General features: G+C 34.1%; 1 pseudogene; it reads right to left on the bottom strand.

Annotated features, from left to right (window-relative positions):
- Positions 1 to 290: 290 nt before the first annotated feature.
- Positions 291 to 578, bottom strand: LOC111552869 (annotated as a pseudogene).
- Between the last annotated feature and the right edge of the window lie 11,514 nt (positions 579 to 12,092).

Below are 12,092 nucleotides of genomic sequence, written 5' to 3'. Positions count from 1 at the left end.
TTTCTTTTTTTTTTTTTTTTTTTTTTTTTTTGACAAAGCCAGGTTTATAGTTCTGGGTTAAACCTGTGGAGGCAGGACCTGGGAAGGGGCACGGGGACAGATGAAGTTGGTGACTGTATCTTCCTGGTCATTGCTGGGTTCTCAGCACGCTTGGCCCCCACTGAAGTTCTAGGTGAAGTCCAGTGCTGGGAGACGGGCCCTCTTCCTGACAGTGCAGACTGTGGGATCACTTGTAAGATCCCATATGGAGGTAGGGGGTGGGGCGTTGGGCTGCACTGGGGCCAGCGTCCTCAGGAAGGTGTCTTGTTGGAGCAGGTGGCGGCAGCCGCCGCGTTCTTCTTGGCCAGTCTTCAGCAGTGCCAGCTTCTTGGGCAGGATGCTGTTGGCTCTCATCACCACGTCATGTTCGATCTTCTTCCGGATTCCGACTTCTAGGTTCTTCTTGAGCTTTTGCTGCTGCACGACGCGCGCCTTCTTGGGAGCCATAACACGACCGCCTTTTCTCGGCCCCGATTCTTTTCAGAGGCCGTCGCTACCGTCTTGCGGTGCGCCTGGAACTTGCGCTGCCGTTGCGCCATGATCTGGCACGCAGCGGAAGAGGCTGTGTGTTTCTTCAGAGTATGCTTGATCTTGGTTAGTAAAATTAATCCCTACTTTATATTTAATTATCTACAGAAGAAAACAAAATAATTTACTGTACTTTTCTCTTCTATTTAAAAACAAAGCCATAGTAGAACAGTAACTGTTGGGATGTAGGGATATTATGGGTACCTTATGCTTCTTTCCTTTTGAGGTAAAAACCTGCCCCAAATTCTCCAATATGTTTTAGATCTCACAGTCTTTTTGACATATTTTATAAACCAAAGGCACACCTATATATTTATTATTATCTTAAGATTTTAAATTTTTATAATAGGTAAATTTTGTAAGCTTATAGCACAAAATTATAATTTTGTAAACGTGTTAAAATTTAGAGAACCTAAGAGTAGTAAATATATTCCAAGGATTTGGTAAAAGGAGAGGATAGTTTTGTGTGTGTGTGTATTTTCTCTTCAATTATTTTTATTTAGTTAGTTAATTTATTTTTATTTTTTCTATTAAGATTGAAGCACATGTGATTTGTTCCTGTTGTTCTACCTAGAATATTAAGCTTTGCTTTTACGCCTTGAAAATAAAGTGAGAATAGAGAAAATTTAAAAGCTGCAGGGTACCATTAGAAATAAACAGAGGAATGTGAAATGTTGATTAAAGATCAAAGAATAGTAGCAGAATTAATTATCTGGAAGCTGTGAAATCACTTACAAACTGCATAAAGCCAAGGCAAGGGAATTGAAAACCTATTACTAATTAATTCTTACAATACATTAATAAAACAGACAAGGCACATCTTAATAATTTAGTGAAAATTTGACTGTAGTATCCAAATTCACCTCTGAAAGGTATATGATTCAGTTGATCAAGCTCTACAAAACTGGCTTCAGGACATGCACTTCGAAGTGCAACACAGGTTGCAAATACAACTGTAAGTGCTACTGAGTTACTAGGCTTGGATGTAGAAATTATAAGGGGGCTTAACGAATATAAATGTAATAGCATTGTTATAATGAAATGTGCCGATTCCAATAATTCTGTGGGGAAAGAAAATTAATTCAAACTTAACCACTGATCACAGAGCAAATGATACAGAATAAAATGAGAGGGACTTCAAAAATGTAGAGCCATTGTAACACCATTCATTTAGAGTATCTAAACAGCTCCTTTCATCCTATTAGTTCAAATCTTAACAAGTATTAATAAATCATGCTTTATACTGTGTTAATTAATTTATGCAAGTACAAAATTTGGCTACACAGTTTCATTTTTGATTTTCTGACTTTAGGAGGATTGTAAATGGTCATAACTTGTATTTATTATGTATTAACTTTTTATCTGAAAGATATTCTGGACCTTTTACAGAATAGTAAGCTTGACTTTTCTGGAATGACTTTTAGATTTTGTATTTCAATGGCCTCACTTGAGATCTTTAAGACTGGCTTTTTATTTTATAAGTATTTTTTAATTCATATGTAAAAAGTGTCTTCAGAAATTCTAAGGACTCAAAAACAATGATAAAAAGCGTTATTGAAAAGTATGTATGTGTAATTAATGAATATTCTTAACGATAATGTTGATGGCCATACTCGCTATAATTTTAAAGTTGCACAAAACTATAGCATGCATCAGTAGACCATGGTCTCCTTGATTCTGCCAGAAAAATCAACAGATCAGAGATTTTCACTTACAGAAAGCCTTGTTGATTTAATCTACGATAAGCCACACGGGGCCAAATCAATGTCTAGATGTCAAGTACTAAAACACTGGTTTCTTTGAGAGATATTGGGATTGTGGTATGGCAAGCTGATTCCTTTTCTTCCCTTCAGCTGTGAGAACTGTGAAGTGAATATCGTGGTGTTGTCAGCAAGAATATATGTTAGCGAAACATGGAGGCAGTTATTTGGGAAAATAATAAAGAAATCATTTAAACATTCTGAAATGGAATGTCAGTGTCAAAATAATATGTATACTAAGGGCATCAAAGTGGCTAATAACCAGGGAATAATTTTAAATAAACTTCATCAAAATAATTATGTGTAAGCTTTTATTTATCGAATGTAATTTTACTTATGCAATGTTAATGAAATGTGATTGCCACATTTAAACTCACCATGCTTTTCTTGTGGGACATGGGGGAATGGGTAAAAATACTTTCTTATTTTTGCTTCTCTGAGGATGACACATCTAAACTCTTTTATTCAATAAGCATTTCTTGAACTACTCTATTATACCAGATATTGTTCTAGGTTTTGAATTACAGTGATAAAAAATAAAATTTTCTGCTGTTCTGGACAATGTAATCTAGTAGGGTGACAGATAATAGACTTATAGAAATAAATGCACAAGAAAATTTAGATTGTAAGTGCTAGCAAAAAATAAAATAGAATTTGATAGAAATGTCAGACCATTACCAAGCAGGCATCTCTATAGTGCTGTTCAAAACATAGCGGCTGGCTTCTCCCAGAGGTAATGTGTATCGTAACAGTCTCAATAGTAACATGTCATCATTTCTACCATATTGTAGTGGTCATACAGATCAATGCAGTTACAGTCTGGAAAGAGGCTACACAAAAGTAGAGATCACTAGGGGAGATGCTGGCTGCCATACGCAGTCAGGTTAAACAATTACTAGAGGTCAAGGATGATGGAAAGTGCCAAAATGATCAGAGTTTACTTTGTAATTTAATTTTATTTCTGAAATGCAGTTATGTCAGAAGAAGACTAAAGAGGGGGTATGTATGTGATCACTATTTTGAAAGAATCAATTTCTTTGAAAACAGTTTCAATGAAACTATTTCTTTGAAAATATATTTCTATCAAGATAGAAGGATATTTCTGACAAGATAGATAGAATGTTTATGTTGACTTGAAGGTAAAGAGAAAGAAAATATAAAGGAACTGTCTGTGAATACCTGAAACCACATGCAAAAATGAGTGGAGGACAAAAATTTTGAAATGTCTGTGAGAATAGAAAAAAAAAAAAAAAAAAAAAGGCCGGGCGCGGTGGCTCAAGCCTGTAATCCCAGCACTTTGGGATGCCGAGGCGGGTGGATCACGAGGTCAGGAAATCAAGACCATCCTGGCTAACATGGTGAAATTCACCCCGTCTCTACTGAAAATACAAAAAACTAGCCGGGCGTGGTGGCGGGCGCCTGTAGTCCCAGATACTCGGAGGCTGAGGCGGGAGAATGGCGTGAACCCAGGAGGCGGAGCTTGCAGGGAGCCGAGATCGCGCCACCGCCCTCCAGGCGGCAAAACAAAAAAACCCCCTCAAAAAAAAAAAAAAAAAAAAAAAAAAACAAGAGAAGGAGGTTCAAGGAGGTTCCTGTGCCACTGTTATGGAGAAGAAAGACAATTCAAAGAACACAGAGGTAACACATTTAGACATGGATGAAAGGATGCCTATTAATTTCTGTGAGAATGCAGAAAGATGCAAAGCATAGATAAAGAGACTAAGACATTTCAGTATAGTAAAAAATATTCATGCAGGAATTTTTCACTATGGTTTTTAGGTGGAATAATAGCTCTCAGAGTAAGAACCTCATAACCCAGGGTTCCAGATTTATTTCCAACACTTTTTTCTCGTGACTATCAATTATCTCAACCTAATTTTCATCCTTAAACTCTGACCATTCTAAACATTGAATGAAACATTCCATGCATTATCAACTTTATTTCTTTGACATTGGTTGATATTGCTAGATAAGAGTATACATGGAACCATACCTTGAAGACAAAGTATCGTTACAAATCTATACTTTTGACATAACTGGAGTCTAAGCATAGGATCCTTAGCTTATCTTTATCTAAGATAAAGGTTTATGTTATGGCAGAAAACATGCAAAAATTTGCAGAAAACAGTTTTAAGTCTTCAGTAGCACTGCATTCCTCTTTTAAAGGCAATATTCATTCCTCATATTTTAGAGATTGAAAATAGTGGTAGAACAAACACACACACACACACACACCGCCATCCTCTTTACTTCCTAAACACATCTAAAACTTCCCTTTTCCATTCTATCAAAGAGACTGAAATACCTATCATTTTTCAAATCTCATGGGTCTTTTTTTTTTTTTGGCTTTTATAAGTCTTTGTCATGAATTATGCACCCCTTCTTACCTTTATTACTATCTCTCTGTCTCTTTTTCCTTTTGTCTTTTTCTCTCTGATCCTTTGTTCCCTCTCTTTCTCCTAATTTCTATCTACCAGCATCCTTATAAATTTTTTAAAAAGCAAGAAAAAGATTTAATCTCACATTTTATTTAAAAAATTATTCTTTATTCCATATTTATATTATCTTGAAATGATGTTTTATGCTTAGTTTCTCAGCTTCTTCAATGTCATAAATTTCCTAAAACATTAATGTCTGGCCATTAATCAAACTTTTTCACTCGTTCTCTTGTTATTATGTTTGATATAGACTTACACTTTCTGGCTTACCTAAAATTATTTTTGTTAGTGTATAGAAATCTCTCTCTTTGCAAATTTATCTATATTCAGCATTTGATAGTGTTGTCCATATTCCGTGTTTAATAATATGTTCTCCATTAGCTTCTGCAATTTATTTCTTCTGATAGCACCTGACTCTCTAACAACATTCCTGACAATTCTTCCCTTTGTAAGTCATGCTCCCTTACCCACGTGTCAAATGCTGGGCTTCCTAGCCATGTTCAACTTGATTAATTTATATGCTTAGTTAAAGCCTTACTTGACAAATTTTAACAGAATATTATTAGCTGATAATTTTAGGTTTTTTAGCTGGGAACTATCAATTACATTTATGAAAGTTCATACAAATATTTTCGTATTGAATTCCCATTCAGAATTTACTTCAACTCAAGCTATTATAAGATTTATGATTTACCCTTCCAAGATATTATACAATATATGTAAATTCTCCTGTCAACACATTCCATTATCACTTACTCTCATCTCTATTTTTCTTTCTCACCATAGCTCAAATTCATAGACATTTCTATAGTCATTTCTTCAAATCTACTATAGAACCTGTTCTTGAATACAGATTTTCCACTCTATTCCACTGCCAGTGTTAAAATGATCACAAATTAGCTTTTACTTAGAGTGGAAATGGCACCCCTCATGACTCTCTAGCAAAATGTTTGCTTCTTGTTTCCACGACATTATGTTCTGCTGGACTAAAGGTCTTAGTTCCAGAGGGAGGAATGTTATCACCAAAGAGATACAGCCAAGTCATATCATTTCAGTCTTTGGAGCTGCCCAAAGCCATGGGAAACCACCCCTTGCATAAGTGTGACTTGGATGTGAGACATGAAGTCAAAGGAGATCATTTAAAGGCTAATGACTGCATTATTGGATTTCAGACTTGTATGGGACCTGTAGCTTCTTCATTTTGGCCAATTTCTTCCATCTGAAATGTGTGCATTTATCCAATGCCTGTATCTCCATTGTATCTAGGATGTAACTAACTTGCTTTTGATTTTACAGGCTCATAGGTGGAAGGAATTTGCTTTGTCTCAGATGAGACTTTGGACTTGGACTTTTAGTTAATGCTGGAATGAATTAAGACTATGGGAAACTATTGGGAAGGGATGATTTTGTTTTGAAATGTGAGGACATGAGATTTGGGAAGGGCAAGGGTCAGAATGATATGGTTTGACTGTGTCCCCACCCAAATCTTATCTTGAATTACAGTTCCCATAGTCCCCATGTGTCATGGGGGGGACCTGGTGGGATGTGATTGGATCATGGGGGCAGTTTCCTCCATGCTGTTATGATAATGAGTGAGTTCTAATGAGATCTGATGGTTTTATAAGTGTCTGGCATTTCCCCTGCTTGCACTCATTCTCTCTCCTGCCCTTGTGAAGCGGTGCCTTCTTCCATGATTTTAAATTTTCTGGGGCCTTCCCAACAATATGAAAATGTGAGTCAATTAAACCTCTTCTTTTCTTTATAAATTACCCAGTCCCGGGTATTTCTTCACAGGGACATGAGAAAGGACTAATAAACTTGGATTATTCCAAGATAATTTTCTGGTCTCTCTACCAATATTCTTAAAACTGGTTTCTAACTTTCTTCTTCAAAATCTAGAGGTGTGTACCAGTCTTGGACTCATATACATATCTGTGCTATAAAAGATACATCAAATTTCTTAGGTCAGTTCAAAAAACCTATATAATACATTCCTCAGTGTATTTTCACACTTCAAATTATCTGTACTCTTTTGTACCATCAAAATGTTTCTGGGACACAAAAAAGCCCTTCAATAATTAATGTTTCTGGTCTCTCTTATTAAATGACCTTCTTGATTTTGTTTTACAATTTGGAAAATGAATGTATGTACAAAATTTGTATTTAAATGTTTTTCCTCTGTTATTTTCCAAAGTATGTCTAAGAAACCTAATTGAAAATGAAGATATTCTTCCTAAATGGTTTGCATTGGATATGCCTGTAAAATTGATGGAATCGGTTTTACAAGGGTCAAATTAGATGAGAACCTAGTACCTCGTAAAATTTATTTTAAAAGAAATAGTTCCACATGTTTAGAGCACTATACCATGTCTTTTTCCCAGTCCCATGTTAACTTCAGGTCATTGGTTTGAGTTAGGAATTTGTGCTGCAGAAAACAAGAATGGCTTCTCTGTGTGTTATGTTCATTAGCTATATCTGCCCTACAGTTCTATCTAGTGGAATTATAGTCCCAGATACAGTTGACTCTCCATATCCCTGGTTCTGCCTCAGTGGATTCAACCAACCTAGATTGAAAAATATTCAAAAGAAAAAACAGATAGTTGTGTCTATATTGAGCATGTACTTTTCTTTTCAGTCTGCTCTAAACAACACAGGATAACAATGATTTACATAGCATTTATATTGTATTTGGTATTATAATTAATCTAAAGACGATTTAAAGTATATGGGAAGATATGCATAGGTTAAATGAAAAACTACAAAATTTTACAAAAGGGACTTGAATATCTGTAGGTTTTGGTATCCATAGGAGATCCTAGAACCAATCCTCTATGGATGCAGAGGGGCAAATGTGTGTGTGTGTGTGTATATATATATATGTATATATATGTGTGTATATATACACACACACACAACTTATATGTGAGCACTTATATTTGTGTACATATAGATGTACACATATATGTACTGTGTGTATATATGTGTGTACATATACATATATATTGTGTGTACCATGTGTTTGTGTGTGTGTGTGTATACAGTTGTTCCTCATTATCCATGAAGGATTGACTCTAGGATCCCTTGTGGATACCAAAACCTACAGATATTCAAGCCATTTCACAAAATTTTGTAGTTTTTGCATATCAGAGAAGAATTATATATATATATATATATTTATATGTATATAATATAATATCTACAATAGGTAGAATTAAAGAAATATATGTGTATACACACACACACACACACACATTCTTTCTCTCTACCAATAGTCTTTCTTAAAATTCGTCTTTTTTTTCTGATTGCCTTCAGGTTAGTCCCTAATTCATTAAACATATTATCTTTAGGTAAATTACTGTTCTTGAGAGACTCTTTAGCTATACATTATTAATGGTAAGAAGAGCACATCACAAAATTTACCCCTAGATAAGTTAGAGGTAATTAATATAACAAATAAAATGGTAAAAATCATATATGCAGAAATTTTATATAATAAAAAAAGAATGAGATTCCCTGTTATAAAAGAGAGAATATGTTTCTTAAAAAATAGTCAATGAACAATATTTGATAGCCAAGAAAAAAGAATACAATCATATGAAATAATAAACATTGATTTCTTATTTATTTTTTCCCTTCTAGTGAAATAATGAAGTTTTAAAGAAAAACATAGAAAAAGTAAATGAGAAGCAGTAAGGATTGTTAAGAATTCACCTGAAAAGAGAGTTATGAGGAATGTTATGTTTGAAAAATCCTCCAATTTGCAATAGATTAAATTAAAATAAATAAATAAATAAATAAATAAATGTAACCAAAGAGATGGTAATAGTAAGAGATAAAGATGTGGGGCAAAGATGTTACAATATATACATAATTGGTGCACCTGAAAATTATTTAAAACCATAAAAATGTAATACAATAATTAGATAAAAACCCAACTTCCACATTAAATGGCTTATGTTTTCCAAGAGGAATTGTTAGCTGATATCTTTATATCATTATTAAAGCAACTGAGTATAAATGTATCCTATGGAAATTTGGGGGATCTTTGCTTTCAGATATTGCTAAGATAAAGAAAGAGTTCTGTTGGTACTTAGGCAACAATAAATCACAAAAAATAGGAAACAATCTGGTTTGTCTCACTATATGACAACATTTAACAGATTTCTGAGGAGTAACGTCTTACGGATCTTATGAGAAAATGAGCATGGGCTATACTGAAACATATAGACCAGAAAGCAGATAATGAATCAAACAGAATATATTTTTATGACTTTCTGTGTAACTGTCCAAAGAAAGATGTTTCAGCTAGCAGCGACTATTGTTTTCTACATGATAATGCAATAATGCAGACTGATGGAATCTCTGCTTTTGTTGATGTGTGACCTCCAAGGTCAATATGAGCATTTCCAGGCTACCCTGCCAGAAGGAGAAAACACTACAATGGCTTCATGGTCCATGCCTGAAAGTCACACATGGTACTCCCATGACCATTTCTGGATAGTAATCAGTCATGTCTATACTTCCTTGCAACAGAGACTGGGAAACATTCCAGGAAGAAGTGGACAATACAGTAGAAATCGTCAGTTTCTTCCATAGCATTTATAAGTAAATGAGGAAACAAGAATTAAAATATTGAAATATCAAAATCTGATCTAAATGTGTTTATCAGTTTTCCTTAATATGACTAGAAGGGAAGAGACTTAGAGGACACATGATGGGTGCTGTTCTGGAAGATGTGATATAGCACATAAGAGGGAAAAGCTGAGTGAAGAGTTCAATGAAAAATTTACCTATTTTGCAGTTTTGACTAAATCTGATCAAAAGATAAATACATCTTTCAAATATATCTGGCCACTTTATATACATAAATTTGTAAATGGCTTCAATCATTTTGCTATGGAAAAAAGGGAGTTGTTTGACACTTTGCATATTACAAACAAAATTCTGAGATAAAGACATTAAATTTATCCAAATCTGTTCTGATATTAAAATGAAAAATGTTCCTCTGTCTTTCTTCTTGGTGATTTCCTTTTTGTTGATGGAGTTTTCAAATGCTGTGTTCAAATATCAGATGTGATTCTTCACTAAATTGTGAACTATAGTTCATAGAGAAATAATAATTTCTCTCTAGCTCTTCTTATGGTAGTATATTATAAATTCAGGCAGTCTACCTAATGCTTAAAATCAACATTTCCTAAATTATTTCTTTGTCATTTATTTCACATACTCATGAAAGTCAAATTATTGAATAAAATAATTTTGAGTTCTATCTATTTAAATGTAAGAAAACTTGTTTAAAAAATGTTGGTTTAAGGTACAACACCATCTTGTGATTTAACAGAGCATTAATGCGTTTTACTTCTTATCATGTTTTATTACTACCTAGCACCTTATTTACAATAAAAAACTGAGTTATGGAGATATCTATTAAGGGATTTCATGAAAAATAACTTTATTCTCACTATGAGACTAAATGTAGGCAGCAGCACAGCATTGTTCAGGATAAATGACTTTGATAGGATGATTATACCAGGAGGGATAACCTTCTCTGTGGTGTACAAAAATTCTCAGTCTCAGAAATCCAGCCAAATACAAGTAGGAATATCCCTAAGAGACCTTTTCTGGCAATGAATGAGAGCTTTCTCCTTCAGGACAGTCAGAGGTCAGTTCTTACAGTTTCAACAGTAACCAAAGTCTATTTAAAATGTCCCTTGTTAGAGAAATGATGAGGATAAAGATTTTCCTCTAATTTAATTCTAACAGATCAGAAGTATTGTCAAGAACAAGCAAAAAGAATGCAGCGAATGTATGGGAAGCTATAAAACTGATCACAAGTTCTCCTACCATATACTTATAAATGAAGCCTTCACAGATGAAAATGAATATGGTAGCCTAGTACAGAGCAGGGCCTCAAGCTCAAAATCCGAATTATATCCTGTGTGAGGAGAATTAGCTTCACCTTTTCCTTTTGAGAAGCAATCATACACATGACACAACTCTGAAGGACTATTTTTTCAAGTCATTTTATGTCTTCTTAATCACAGTCATTGGAGTACCAATAGATAGAACTGGTAAGAAAGAAGTGAATACAGGTAGTAACAAATAGGTACAATAAACTATTGCTAAACAGTGATAATAATTTTGAAAAAGGTTACTAGTCGTGTATGTATATAATCCCATATCATTTTAAGTTTCTTAACTTGCTTATACACCTTGGGATCTGTGATAAGTAGGATTTTTTCTGAAACTTGTTAGCAGACATGTTTATGTGTATTTTGATGGTGGGAAAAGATCAAGAGATGGCTAGGTAAGGAGTGCAGTAAATTTTGAGCCATTTTTTCAAGCACTCGAGGTATATGAGTTCCGTTATTGCAGTAGTGAATTCTGGGCTGTCCTGCAGTAAATGTGGATACTCTTTTGAGAAATGTGAAAAGCCTAATTTATTTGAGAATTCAATTTTTCTTAGTGCCACATAGGTTACATATGCATTATTTATGAAGAAAAATAGGGGGATTTATTAATTTTTTAAGTGAATGGTAATTGCAGGAATCCAAATGTAACTAAATAACTTGGGGTGAAGGGGATACAATCTCTATAATCATAAAAAGATTTTTTCAATGAAATACAGTTATCTGCTGAATTTTATAGAAATGATATTTCTAAATGATCATTCCTCAGATCCATGTTGCTTGTCATTGTTGTTTTTACAAATGAGATGGTTGACATTCCCTTCATCCTGCTTCTATGCTGGGAACTGAATGGACATTTGCTAAATAACAGCAGATTATTGCATTTTTCGAAACAAATATCCTTATACATATATTCAATAGTTTATAAATCTTTACCCAGCTTACAGGTCACAGTTAGAAAAACCATTTTTAGTTGTACCTTCTCTCTCTCGCTCACTCACTCTCTTGTTCTAGTTCTCTCTTGTTCTAGTGCTCTCTTTTTCTGACTTTGCTGTCTATCCTCCAAATCCAAGTGATTCTATTTAAAATAATTGGGCCAGGTGAGTTTTCAAGCTGTTTATTTCCTCATGCTTTTCCCGTACAACAAGCAAAACAGACGCATCTGCCTATGCAAAATGGGGTCAAATCAGAATGTTTCATTTGTTTATAAAAGATATATTTATTCAATGAAGAAAGATCCAAGTTGGTCAGAAAGATCCAGAATCTCACAAAATGACTAATTCTTCAGATAATTCTAAATAGTTTTATACTCAGCACACATCTGATGTCAGGACACTTGGAACTTTAGCCATGAAAACTCAGATTTCTCTGAATTCTGTGTATGATCATGATCCTTTAAAACAATAAACATAAGGAAA

This window comes from Piliocolobus tephrosceles, chromosome 6, assembly GCF_002776525.5.
Source record: "Piliocolobus tephrosceles isolate RC106 chromosome 6, ASM277652v3, whole genome shotgun sequence".
Classification (NCBI taxonomy): domain Eukaryota; kingdom Metazoa; phylum Chordata; class Mammalia; order Primates; family Cercopithecidae; genus Piliocolobus; species Piliocolobus tephrosceles.
The sequence above is the reverse complement of the archived record's forward strand: the minus strand, read 5'-3'. Positions and strand labels throughout refer to the sequence as shown.